The sequence below is a fragment of the Gopherus evgoodei genome, chromosome 2 (genome assembly GCF_007399415.2).
Source record: "Gopherus evgoodei ecotype Sinaloan lineage chromosome 2, rGopEvg1_v1.p, whole genome shotgun sequence".
Lineage (NCBI taxonomy): Eukaryota > Metazoa > Chordata > Testudines > Testudinidae > Gopherus > Gopherus evgoodei.
The window spans coordinates 121,744,741-121,759,441 of NC_044323.1; positions in this window are offsets into that span (position 1 = coordinate 121,744,741).

Here is a 14,701-nt window from a genome sequence, read left to right on the forward strand (position 1 = left end):
CAGAATGCCGAATACCAAAACATTTCAACAATTGAAATTAGACCAAAGTATTACAGATCTCAGGAGACTACAATAATAAGTGGCACAGGTAGATAATAGGAATGACCCAGGTGTGCCAGTGCCCAAGACCCCTCTAATGGCAGGGAATTGATTAAATGAAGTCTGCTCAAATAATTCTGGCAAGTGACTCCCTTCCCATTTTTTCAGAAGAAAGTGAAAACTCCCCAAAGTCACTGCGAAACTGACCTGGGGAAAAACTCCTTCCCGAGGGAGAGATAGCTCAGTGGTTTGAGCACTGGCCTGCTAAACCCAGCTTTGTAAATTCAACACTTGAGGGGGCCATTTAGGAATCTGAGGCAAAAATCTGTCTGGGGATTGGTCCTACTTTGAGGTCCCTTCCAACCCTGATATTCTATGATCATATGAACATGCAGTCTATGAATTGATCAGGAAGTGAGCAATTCATATAGTGACATTTTTATGCATATAGCAGTCAAATTTTGGTTGTTGAGTTTAATGTGTGGGTGGGTGTTTTTGGCCTGTGCTATACAGGAGATGAGGCTAGTTAATCTTGTGCTCCCTTCTGGCCTTAAACTCTATGACATTCTTTGTCAAACATTTTTAATCATGAAGACATTAAAATTGTGATATTTCCGCATTCAACTCTTGAAAAGAAAAAAAGGCTAATTTCAAATAAATTATTTGCAACTACTAATTTGAGCAGCACTAATAACACCATAAGCCCTGGGAGAGGCAGTTTCTCTGATTCCTGCTGCTCCTGCTGTTCAGGGATATTGATGTTCTAGACATTATGAAGATTATCCAAATTGACATTAGTCTAGTCACAACTATAGCAAAATCCTTCTTCGTTATACAAATTAATTTGCAATGAAAACCTGTATAAAGAGATTCTGAACAAACAGAAGACTATTGAAATCTTACATTTCATTGTACAAATAAAATTTGTAATTAAGATTTAGGACAGGAAGCTCCTATTCCTGCTTCAAGCTGCTCTTCTCAGCAGAGTTGTGAGATTCCATTCATTTAAATATTCACCAGGCATATTACTACTTTATTCTAATGTGTAATAAGAGAGTAAGAATTAAAAGTATATTAATTCCAAAGGGAATGAATTCCAGTAAAATTATATAATATTAATTAGAGCCATACTCTGTCTGGCTGTGTATAACGGCCAGGAAGAATTAGTGAGGATATATGGCACCCAAAAGGAGGTGTATAGGTGCCAAGGACTTACCTCAACCCCTACTCTGCACTGCACTAGCAAGACTGACACAGCCTGGGGAGTAAGCAATAAGCTTGCTGCTCCTGTAACACAGGGAATTCTGAGGGGAGTGTTTTTTTGTTTGCTTTTTATTTTTTTATTTTTATTTTCATCCAAAGCATCAGAGATGGGACACTGGATTTGGTGGGCCTTTGCCCTGAGATGGTACAGAGCATTGTCTCTCTCAGTTGCTTGGCTGGCTGGTTCTTACTCATATGCTCAGGGTCTAACTGATTGCCATATGTGGGATCAGGAAGGAATTTTTCCCCAGGTCAGTTTCGCAGTGATTTTGGGGAGTTTTCACTGAAAAATGGGAAGGGAGTCACTTGCCAGGGTTATTTGAGTAGACTTCATTTAATCAATTCTCTGCCATTAGAGGGGTCTTGGGCACTGGCATGCCTGGGTCATTCCTATTATCTACCTGTCCCACGTAACAGTGTAGTCTCCTGACAGCTGTAACACCTTGTTCTAATTTTAGTTGTTGAGTTTAGTGTGCAGGTGCTGAGTGGTGTTAGCAGCCTGTACGGGAGGTCAGACTAGATGATTTGGTTGTCCCTTCTGGCTTTAAATTCTATGACTATTACCTAGTGCTTCCTCTGGGGTAGCACAGGCCTGCACTGCACTGCACTGACTATGGGTTTTGTTTAAAGGCATCATGTACACCAACAATCTGTTTTAGGGAAGAAATTATAATTGAAAAGACATGCATTTACTCAGCATTTTCTGAATTGTGCATACCACAAGTTGATTTCTACTAAGGAGTTCATTCTGGTGATTCTTATTCCCCTGCAAAAGAAGTTTTAGTGATTTATTCATATCCACTGAGACACTCAGGTGGTCATTTACATCTGTTTCGTGGTTATGTTGCTAAACAGAGCCTATTCAACAGTACCAGCTCTGCAGTGATGTAAATCCTTCATAGTTTTTTCAAATATGTGCTATTATGCTCCAGTGTCAGACACTGAAACAATGTTTCAATGCTGTTAGTCCATCTTCTTGAGTACACATCACTAAGGCTAGGATTTTGTCACAGATATTTTTAGTAAAAGTCATGGACAGGTCATAGGCAATAAAGAATAATCACAGAAGTGCATGACCTGTCTCTGACTTTTACTAAAAATATCCATGAAAAACTGGAGAATCTGTGGACCGCCGTGGGCCTGGCTGGGAGCTCTGGGGGCCCTCACCGCCCATGGGGACTTTGAGCGCCAGGGTTTCCCCTTCCCCATGGCAGCGGGGAGCTGCAGGGTATGGGACAGGACGCAGCAGCTCCCAGCCGCCTGAGAGCTGAAGTCACGGAGGTCTTTGGAAATCATGGACAACCAACCAATCAAGCAAACAAAAAAATCCAGGAAACTTCATTTTCTCTGCAAACCCCTTTGTAAAATACTTCAGGAAACATTTTCTTGTGCTGCTGAAGCACATTCATGGTGTTCCATTTGAAAGGAGAACAGGCAAATATGGCCTTCTGACCCACTGAACTATATTATGTGGGTATTTCTGGAATAAGGACATAGATCCATTAATTTCATAAAGAGTAACAGAAGAAAATCAGTAAGCTTTTGCATTACGTTTCCTTGTTTGTTATCGCTTTCTCCTGGAACATTAAAGTTACTTAAATGTAATGTGCGTGTGTGTGTATGTGTGTTCATTTCCTTCATTTATTAGCCATAGGTAAAAGAATAGACTTGGCTCACAGAAGTGTAAGACACTTGATTCGTGAAATTTATCAGCTTTACTTATCATGTAAAACATCTGTATGCACTTTTTATTTTCTTATGCATGATAGCCTTCCTGCACATAAGAGCCCCTAAATCTTTCTAGCCCAGAGAATAAGAACCATCATCTGGGATTCACTGATGAGTCTTCTTCATAGATTGTTGTCATGTACAATAATTTCTCATGCTAAAATTCACAGTGAAATTATTGTTGAAACTAATTACTGTATATATCCCATAGACACATTTATAAATTAAATAATTTGTTATTGAAAAGGAAAATCCAATGTAGCAGTTGGCCCACACCATAAGTTTGTCACCTGCACAAGTTAAGGTTAAAGACAAAGTTTTTTTCAGTCGTATGCACATTTTAAAAGTGTTTAAAATTCTTTAACTTTTATTTTTTGTCATTTATATAATTTAAATGTGTCCCAGCCCACAACTTGCTCTCAGTTTGAGATAGTCTGTATTATATTTCAATGCACAGTGAAAATTTATAACAGCTATGGACCCTTTAAAATATGCTAATAGCAATATCTAGCATTTTGTTTTTCCAAAACACTGTTCAATATTTTTTAACTTGTCTGCTTAAAATTAGACACTTAACCCCCTATTTAGACACATAAATAAGTCACCTAATATAAAATCTATCAGTCTTTACACTTCTGAAAATGAATCACTTATATTGCCACCTACATATGCATTTAGGTGCTTAACTTTAAGCACTCAAGTTTGAAAACTGTGACCTAAATGACTTTCCCAAGCTCATACTGTTGTCACTATTAAAAAGGCAACATTTGCCAAGAATAGACTACTTAGGATAGGAAATAACTGCTCTGCCTCAGATACTGCTGTGCTGTAACAGTTGTGGCTGGTCACTATGGACTAGATTCACAAAAGGACTTATGAGGCTAACTGCCATTTTAGTTAAATTCCAGCATCAGCACCTACTAAGATTCGCAACCCCCCTGTTTGGCTACCACAGGGCACTACAGGCACATAAACTTGCTTAGCACCCACATTTTTACAGCAAAAGTTCTCAAGGTGCCTATGTTTCTGACTCTGGGCATGCACACTGCAGCCCCATGCCAGGCATCCAGATGACTAAGTCCCCCAGTGATTCAACAACTGGGAAAAGACAGACTTTCCTCCATCTAAATTGCCTGCCGAGCTGTACTGAGGAAGGGAGAGCTCAGTAGTTTGAGCATTGGCTGGCTAAATTCTGGCTTGTGAGTTCAGTTCTTGAGGAGGCCAATTAGGAATCTGTGGCAAAATCAGTACTTGGTCCTGCTAGTGGAGGAAGGGGGCTGGACTTGATGACCTTTTGGGGTCCCTTCCAGTTCTATGAGATACACATACCTCCATATATTTTATTTGTTGTAAGTGGGGGGATAGCTCAGTGGTTTGAGCATTAGCCTGCTAAACCCAGGGTTATGAGCTCAATCCTTGAGGGGGCCATTTAGGGATCTGGGGCAAAAATATATCTGGGGATTGGTCCTGCTTTGTGCAGGAGGTGGGACCAGATGACCTCCTGAGACCCCTGCTATCCTATGGATGAGTAGGGCTTTGAAGAGGAATCTGCTATCTCTCACATGAGTGCCCTAGCTTCTGGACCATGAGCTATTCTGGTGTAAGGTTCTCTCCTGTTGATGCTGTTCCATTGTGGATAAATAATTAAAAAACCTCATTGGAGCAAGGGGATTGGATCCTGGGTCCACCACCTTGCAAGTGAATGTGCTGACCAGCAGACTATACGGGCATTTTCATGAACTTACTCTTGGTCTTTCATTGGACTCACAAATCTTTCATTAGTTCACCACAGTGTAACAGCTTCAACAGAAAAGACTAAGTCAAACCTCAGGATAGCCCATAGCCCAATGGTTAGAAACGACACCTGAAGGGTAGTCCATCCTTGTCCAAATTACTACACTATATCAGGAGGTAGAAGGGGGACTTAAACCAGGGGGCCTTGCAGATTCCTAGCCACTAGGCTAAAAGCTGTGGGGGAGTGGGAAGTCCTTCTTGCAAAAATGGTAGAGGTGCCTAATCCCAAAAAGGGTTTACAGCTGAAAATTCCAGCAAGTGGGAAGCACCTCCCTGCATCCTGGAGTTAGGCATCTATCTCCATGAGGGGGTAGGACTTAGCACCCCCCTTCTCGTTGGCATTTCCCATTGGCTATCTTAGGTGGGGAGCTGCCTAGCCTGCTGGCTTTTGAGATTTCCATTCTGGGGTGCCTATTTCTCCCCATTCATTGTACAGGGGGCCTTGGTGCCAATCTCAAGCTCAGCATCACCATGCCTAAGTTTCTTTGTGAATCTAGCCCAATATGTCAAATCAGTATCACAACTAGAGTGTTAGGGTGAAACTCTGGCCCCAACCGATGTAAATGAGATTTTTTCTATTTACTTCAATGGGAGCAGGATTTCTTTCCCCCTATGTCTCATGTGCATTTCAATAACTAATATTGCCTCTCTGAAATGAAAAAAAAAGTGTATTGTACAGTAAAGTCACAACTGTCACTTCCAGGATGCTATGGTTTGGGTGTGATAAATTAAATTCTGTTCCCAATTAGAACTTTTTATACAGGGTATACATTAAAGACTCACTAGTGACTTTGCCATGAACCCCAAGTGTTGGGAAGAGCATTGTTGCACTGCCACAGGACCACCCAAGAAATAGAATGGGACTGTTGCGGTGTATGCACACCCCATCCCCTTTTGGGGCAGGTCAGGGTGGTGATATCACTGCGGTTAATCTCCCTGGCAGCCCTCGGAATGACCATAGAGTCAATATGGTGGCCCTTCAAGACAGGGCAACACAGCCTTATGGCTAAAGTCAAAAGGGCAGCCCTTGGACACAGCCCTCTAATTGCTAGAGTCAATAGGGAAGCTCTCAGATGCAGGGCAGCACAGCCTAAAGGCTACAGCCAATTGGCAGGGAAAGGTGTGCGCTGCCACCAGGGGGGCGATGACCCGAGTATGGAGGCCTGGGTCCACCTGACTCCACCGGGCCCCAACCCAGGGCCCTAACAGTGGCGGAGAGGTCCATCACTGGGTCAGCAGGAAATCTCACCAAAACATGCTCACCTTACTTGTTTGGGAGAAACCACTCGCTCACCCTCCCTGGGCCACTTCCTACCATAGTTCCAGATGCTGCTGTCCTGAGCTCCTCAGCATGGAGGACTTCCCAGTGCTTCTTGGGCTCCAAGCATCCAATCTGGCTGGCATGGTCTCTGGCTCTTGCAGGCAAGGGCTGTGGTGGCTTTTCATCTGGAGCTTTGGACAAAAGTCCTTCCCCTCCAGCAGTCTGCCCAGAATGAGTTGGGCTGCTCCCTTTTATACTGAGGCAGCAGTTGGAGCATGCCCAGCATGGCCTGGAGGGTGGGACTTCCGCCACCCATAGTATGGGGTTAACCCTTTCTTCTCTAGTGAGGGGGATGCACACCCCGTCCCAAGGACTCACACCTGACTGGCCTTCATAGTAAAGGATTTTAGAAAATCTGGCTCTAATGTCACCTGCTAATGGTTGAGGCATGTCAAGTTTTATAAAACTTCACTGTAGTTTAGCAGCATCAAAATGTCAAGAACCTGATCTAATGATATGTGACTTCAGCCATGTAAACTACATATGGATTTAGGTGCTCAGCTCAACTTACCACAAAATACGAAGTAAAAAAAAAATGGCAGGAATTGTTGATGATCCTGGAGAACTTATCTCCTTCAGAACAACTCTGGACAGGCCCTGACCTTGAACAAAAATATTGGTGTACTCTAAATTGAGTGAAAACTGAGGTGGCAAAGACTAGTGGCAATATGACCAAGTGGAAGCTGAGGAATGCTCCATATGTTAATGTATAAAGCCTAGAAAAACACTTGAATACTGTCACCCCATCAACATCCTGTACCCCTGAGGAACTCTTCCAGACAAGTGACAACACCACGTTTTGGAGCAACAAGCTATGCTGATGAGTCTGAAGCTCATTAATGCACTGCTAAAGCAGCAATGAAATTTCATAGTAGAGGGAAATGGGAAAAATATTGGTCTACATCCATCAATAATGGTGCTATGCTTATTTGCACCAGCTGAAAATCTGGTTCATTGTGCTCAAATATGGAGTGTTTGTTTTCATAGAAACTTTCATGCAAAACATTGCCCTTTTTCACCACCACCACAAAGTCAGAAAGGGTCAAATTATAAGTGCTTCTTTCTTTCACTGCAAATATTATACACATTTGTTATTTTTCTAAAGAACATTTACAATGAAAATATGTTGAAAAGCCATCAGAGAATGAACAAGATAATTTTTCAAAGTGTTTAATGGGCATTGGCACTGTGTTTCTGCCTCTGTCTTGATGCAATTTAGTTTTTCTAAATAGTAAGTCCTGTACTCTTTGGAGCAAATCCCTGTAGGGTACAATGGGTTTGATTTTTGCATTGATTATAATTGTTTTATGTGTGGGTTGATTCTGAAAACTCAGTTTTGGGTAGGGAAAGGAGTGGTTCAGAGAACTGTTTGTGAAGAATGGATAACAGATGATTGCAAACCACACATATTAGACCTTTTCAGTATAAAACATTAGGGACTTAAAAGTTTAAAAGAAAGGCAAAAGAAAAAATGTGCCCACATCCTAAATGCTCAATGAATTTATTGTTTCAATTATGCGATAAACTTTATTTTGGATTCTTTTAACATTTTTAGGAAGTAGGCTAATTTTGCAATACTCAGATAACTGCACACTCCTTTTAAAATCAAATGTATCTTGACATTTTTCAGAAAATGTACCATGCTGGGATCTTAACAACAGCACAAACAAAGCCTTAAAATAAAATACATGAAGGATATTACCACAGTGTTTAACATTTATCATTTTGAAGTGGCAACAATTATTTGATAAAATAACTCAAATTCATTAAGCTATAGGAGATGATCCATGGTGTTTTAGAGTAGGGGTTTTCAGGAATTCTCATAAGGTGGAGGACCATATCTTAACAGAGACGTTCCCTTATGTGCATCTCTCCCATTCCTGACTCTTCAAAACAGATCTATTGTCTATTTAATAACCTCCCTAGGCTACTATAGCAGTTCCATATGTGAAAAAATAAGATTAGGAAGTATTCTGTGTATTTTAACTGCTTTTAATGCAATTTAGGAGCTGGAAAGAAGGAACCGTACCATGTGACCAACTAGCTTCCTACAGGCCACTGTGGAACTATTGGCTGTTCTTGGAGCACAATTAGAGAAGTACTCTTTTGTAGTCAAAATGTAATCTACTACAATTCTAATTTAATGGGAAAGATTTGTGTATGCTAAATGTTTACCTGTATGCTGCATGCTCCACTCTAAAGCTATATTGAATGTAAATTTTTGAAGAAGATAGATAAAAAGCAAACCTATCCAGAAATCATTGGAGAGTTGCTCCAAATTTATTCGGGAAAGCAAGATGCCTCCCTGGAAACTCCCTCCCACCTCCACCCCCAAACGAAATAAAACAAAGTGTATCCACTGCTGCTTCTGAACATAGGATATTAATCTATCTATATTTAGTGTGGTATTTTGAAGACTTTATTCTTTAAAATATGATTTTAGATATGACTACAATGAGCTCATTATAAATGCTTACATAGATATTCCGAATGTCTTTATAGTTCTGGGGACTGGGGTGGTGTAATTGATTTGGATAAATAAGGACTGGCAAAAAACTTACTCCAGATCCAGAAATGAATCCAAAATTTAACTTTTGTTTGCTATCTTTCCCCTCAATTATTTTTGATTTTTGCACATCTCTGCACTTCTGGGTTTCAGTTAAGACCAGAAGCAAAAATATTGAAATACAATGCAGGTTTTCTAGCCTGTCTAGAAAAGGGAAATACTGAAAACCAAGCAAGATGGTCTTTCTTCTGAGGTTTTCAGCCCAATTTTGAATACTCAGGAGATTTAAACAGTTAATAAAAGATACTCAAAATCATTCAAGCTTTTGGGTGCTTATTCAAATTTAAACTCCAAATCTTTTGAGATTCTCCAAACACTGACAGTTTCACCATCTTCCAGTGGAAGGTTATGTTGTTTCGCAATTACCTTAGAGTGTTTGACCAAGCGTGGATAAATAAATAAATACATCAAATAAATGTACTGTACCTGCAGATGTGGAAAATAAGGACATCCATTATGGTTTCAGCCTTGATAAGGCTGTTAGGAATAGTCATATAATTTTTCTTAAAAGTCATTTATACTGGAAGTTCACCCTTAGGTTTCAATTAGTGTATTCAGCTCATGTGGAACAATCATAGCATCATAGGGTTAGAAGGGACCACAAGGGTCAATATTTGAAAAGGAATGTCTCTTTTACCGCGTATTTGAAATTACTCATCAGATTTAACTGCAAAGTGTATGTCAGTACTGAAACTGCACTGTAATAATCCCTAGTAGATCTCTGTATTACCATAGTTATAATTACATGGGAGAACATGTTTTCCCAAGGAAAAGATACAGCTTCTTCCATTTGTATGCATTGTACATTGCAAGCATAAAGCAAGATAACTTTTAACGGGAAACATTAATTCTACAGCAAGCATATAGAGACACATGTAAACTTCATTCTGCCAAAGTGAAACCCTAATCTTAGGAGTTTTTTTATGAATACCAGTCTAACTATTTTGGCCTAAATACTCTCTTTTATGTCTGCTAGTGGAGGGAAGCAAACAATCAGGAGATCCAGATTGGGCAGCATGTCCTCCTTTTCCTCGGATCCTAGATATGCTCAGAGGCCAGAGCTCCATGATGAGCCACAGTGGGGGGACAAGAGGCAGTGCAGAGTCACTGGGCCTCTGCACAGACAGCCCTGCTCTCTGGCTGATCTCCTGACAGCTGTGGATGATAGGAAATCTATACGTTTCAGGGGGCAAACCCTCTTCCTGTTCTGTTAGGGCAGGGAACCAAATCCTGGTGCCTTCCCCACCTTGATGAATAATGAAGCAGAAACTCTGTGGTTGAGATTTTCAAAGCTGCCTAAAGGATTTGGACATCCCATTTCCATTTATTGGAAGTTACCCTGTGCTCAAACACAGTTTCCAGTTCCCTACATGGCAACAACTCACACGGAGGGATGACCTGACTCACTATTTTAATTTAGCCATAGTATAATAATATTGCACTTGATTTCAACACCCCCCCACTCTCCCCCAACCCCCCACTGGGCAAATAGAAAGATTGATGTCTGTGTAGAAAGAAGCGGGATTCTTCTTTGCCCTTCTGCTTTGCTCAGATTTGGCATTCCTTTCCATTAACGCTCCAGGAGATTCTGTCCTCTGTTCTCTCTGCTCATACTTTAGTCTCCTTTCCTGCCCACTCCCCAAGAGACTCTGGAGAAAATGTTCAAACCTGAGTGCCTATACTTCTGGGACTCCATGAGCATTACCACAGCAGAGCAAAAGAAGCCACACATATGACTAAATGGAAAAAAGAAGCAAGGATATAAGAAAAACCAAAACCAAAATGCAACATGATGAAATGGTGACATTCAAGAGGTTAATATCTCCAAAAAAGTATCCTTCAGAATGCAAATCAAAAGCTAGTGAAGCCAAGAGAAAGACAAGAAAATGTGTAAAACAGAAATTTTGAAGGCTAAGAAGGAATCTGAAGAGCAAATAGACACAAACATTAAAAATGATTAAAATATAACAGAAGTAGAAAGTCTTAAAGAGATTGGCAGTTCTACAGGATTATCAGGGAGAAAAGAGAGAAATTAACAAAGGCAAAGATATTGCACAGAAACCATATGATTCTTTTACATCTATTTTCACTGCAAAGGATGTTTGTGAGGTACCGTCAGTGACTGGGGGTGTCAAACGAGGTGAGACATGACTATCCCATAAGGCACCAGGACCGGATGGTATATCTAGTAGACATGTATGTACTAGTGTTGGACAATTAGGAAGGTTAGGGAAGGACTTGCCTGAAGCACGAGGGGTCTGTCTCACTGGACACTGCCATGTCTGATGCTGGGGGCGGGGAGCTGGGGAACTCTCTCTGTGGAGGGTGGAAGGAGCTCTCTACTACTTTCTGCAGTGGTCAAAGTCAAGAGAAGATTAAAATAATAGACAAAAGCAGGATTATAAGACAACAGTAGCTGAATATATTACTAAGTAAAACCTATGTCTCAGGTATTAATGCCCTGTGATCTATATTGCCACTCAAAGGGGCCAGCACTTTGCTACAACAAAATGGAATGAAGCTAGGGCATGTAGTGCATGTAAAGGTTTAACTGGGCTTTAATCTTCCACAAATGCAAAGTTATTAGGGTGGTGAAATGCTCTGCAATCCACACTATAGGTTATGGTTTCATCTAGGGGAAATCATAAGAATGTTAGTAAATAGATTCAGCTTCGTATTAAAAACAACAACAACAACAACAACAAAGGCAAAACCCTGTATGTGGCTTGGGCCAACAAGACCATTTACTGTACCACCTGCATATCCCACAAGCTGTAACATTCACCCAGTGTGCGACTATTATGTGATCAAAACTGACTTTCATATCCCTGGTTTCCTCCTCTAATGCCCTGGTGGCAGACTACCAGGCTGTGTTCTAACACACCCTGTCACAGCTGTTTAAAAATATGCTGCTTTGAGATAGAATTGTCCTTGGACGTGGGGGAAGTATTCACTATTTCTGGATGGCAAATAGAAACCCCTTTTCAAAATTATTGTGCTGTGCAAACAGACAAAATTGGTGTGTGCCTCCAAACTTGACAGTATACAGTTCCGGTCTGATTTTCAACCAGCCTAAATGAACTCTTACTCTTTGAAAACAGATACCAACCTGTTTGTGTAGAACATGTGGCACCTACAGCATCTGCAGTGCAAGGACCTGATCCAGCACCCCCTGAAGATAATGGAAAGACTTCCATGGCTTTGAATCCATGCAGAAACTTCTAAGGGAAATTTGGTCCAAAGCATAGTTTGTGGGGAAGGGCGAACTGTTCATGGAGTTGAGTGCTCTATCAAATCAATTTACTCTAGCACACTTTTATAAATATCCCACTCAAACTGGGGACTATGTTACTTAACTATCAAATATGGTAAGGAAAGAAAAATTTATTATGAACCATCACTGTGCTTGCCATAGTCTACGCTGCATCTTTTGTTGCTATTTCAGTTGTACTTTTGCTGAAGGTAAACTGATAATAATGATCTACTTACATGGCCTGTTCTCTGTATATCTGTCATATTAAAGTCCATGCTGTTTGTTTATCATGTAGTGATCTATAACTCTCTATTAATCTGATTATACTAAAAGATCTTAAAAGCCTAGGGCTAAGTAACATGTCAATTACAAATGAGTTTAACTTGGAATAAATATAAATTTAATACTTGTAATTTATTGCTTTAAATATAAACAAAGCCCTCACTATGACACACTCTATTATTAATTGCTCCACTGCCCCAAGTCCAATTAAGCAAATCCATTTACATTTTCTTCAGAGGAAGTCAATGTTCATTTCTCATAGGAAGTGCAATGAGCCTACCTTTCCACTTTTCAAACCCCTAGTGCAACAAAGCACTTCTGTGTTTAATGAAGTGTATCAGGTGGGGGGTGGAGGCTGCTGGGGGGTGTGGGAGGGAGAGCCATGTGGTAGGGCTCATATTTCTTTGAACAAAGTTACTTTCAATCACACGTCTTGGTCATTTACAATTATTTCTTTAAATAAAAATTGTTAGGTCATGCTTTCCCACTGAAGAGATCCTAGTACCATTTTTAATAAGAAAAGGAAGGTGTTTTAATGTATAAAAATGCTTTTGTAAAAATTGATATACTTTTATATTATTTATACTTGTATACATTAACAATGGCTAAACCAACTTTTTTTTGTAGTATGTGAAAATGTATATATAAAAATGTCAGCCTCTGTGCTGAGACCTGGTACTTCTTGCCTGTGGTAAAATTTTATTGCCAAGTTATAAAAAAAAAGAGGGTTTATAGTGGAAACATTGACACAACATTAACTATGTTTATACTGTCAAGGAAGTTCAGCATTTAAGAACTTAGGAACTACTTAGTGTGTGTGTGTGAGTGTGTGTGTGTGTATGTCTAAAAAATTAACTTGATATACATCTACATTTAACATGTGTTAAAAAAGAATTCAGGAAAGTAAACATTCAAGAGATTAATTCTTCTGATACAACATCTTCAAATTTTGCATCCAGAGTGCTTTTACCCATAAATCTCAAAAGTATAAGAAATGGCATAAAAACCTGAATAGATGAATATGGGAAAGCACTATTACCCTTATTTAGTAGATTAGGTAACTGAATCATGGAAAAGTGACTTGCCAGAGGTCACAAAGCAAATTAGCAGCAGTATTGGAAATAGGATTTGTCTTATGATGTGCAGTCCTGTACTCAGGTCACTATACCACAGCTGCTCCACTAATGAAAACATTTGAATACTTTCACCAGGCAACCATAACAAACAGCAGTCCTCAAGAAGAGATGAGGAAGAGGTATTTATAGATGAAATAATTTCCTCGGTATGGTGCTGAAATCTGTCTACAATTCTTGGTGCTACTCAGTTCAGTATCTCCAAAATTATAGGATTAACTACAAAAGAAAATGAATCTGATGAATGGAGGTTATGAAAACCCATAATGCATTACTGGGCATACACTTTCCAAAGGGTTTGTAAATGTTTAATGGGTCCAAAGCAATCACACTCAGCAGCAGTGAGTTTCAGGGCCCTGGTGATGTTGAAATGGAGAATGGGCCAGCCCCTATGCAGCACAGGGGTTTTATTAGTGAGTGGGCCTACAAGGTGGATCCATACAAACAGGAGTCGTGAGATGGCCAGCTGTCACCTTTAGAACAAGCAGAAGGGAAGAGCCAGCCCACTCCAAAGGGACCCCAAATTTGGAAGAAACCAGATGAATAGTCCCATACAAACCCGAGCTTTCAGCATTTTAAAAAGGATCAGAAAGATAAAGGTACACATGAGATATGTCTGACGGAATGACAGGGTTTTGGAAGGGAACTCTGGACCTATTACCGGTGCAAGAAGGCTTTAGGGAAAATAGGATTGGGTGAGTGGGAGGGAAGATTATGTGGGCTGGCTACTGTACTAAACTTAGAAAATATGGAAGAGCTTTAGGTTCAGATTTTTAAAGGATGCTATGGAAGTTAGGCACCCAAAAGCCATTGAATTTCACTTACATCCCTAGGAGTATTTTGAAAATCCTTAATTCCTAGGAAGAACTGGTGCATTTTTGCCTTTCTATCTTTTTTATTTAATGTGTGTGTAAAGTACTAGAAAAATACTCTTTTTCGGAATTAGTATCCAATAACTAGTGGCTCCTGTCTTATGGGGCTGTGGCTCTGTGACTCCACAACCAGAGTTGACCAGACATGGGACAGGTGAGCACAAAAGGGCACTTTGATTGGGCCCCCCTTTTGAGAATGCCCCCAAGCCAGGTGGTGTTGGGATCCGTCATTCAGGGTTGCAGCACCACACACTGAAATATGGCCTGGTGGACAGCCAAACCAGACTGGATTTGCAGCCCCATGTGCCAGGATGCAATGCCCAGTGCGGAGAGCTGGGCCCAGCCTTGTGGGACAGGAGTCATCACTCCCATGTGAGTGTGGGGCAAGCTTGTTCTCCAGCACACCACCAATGATGCATTGCCCATCTATTTGCAAAATCTGGCTCCTCC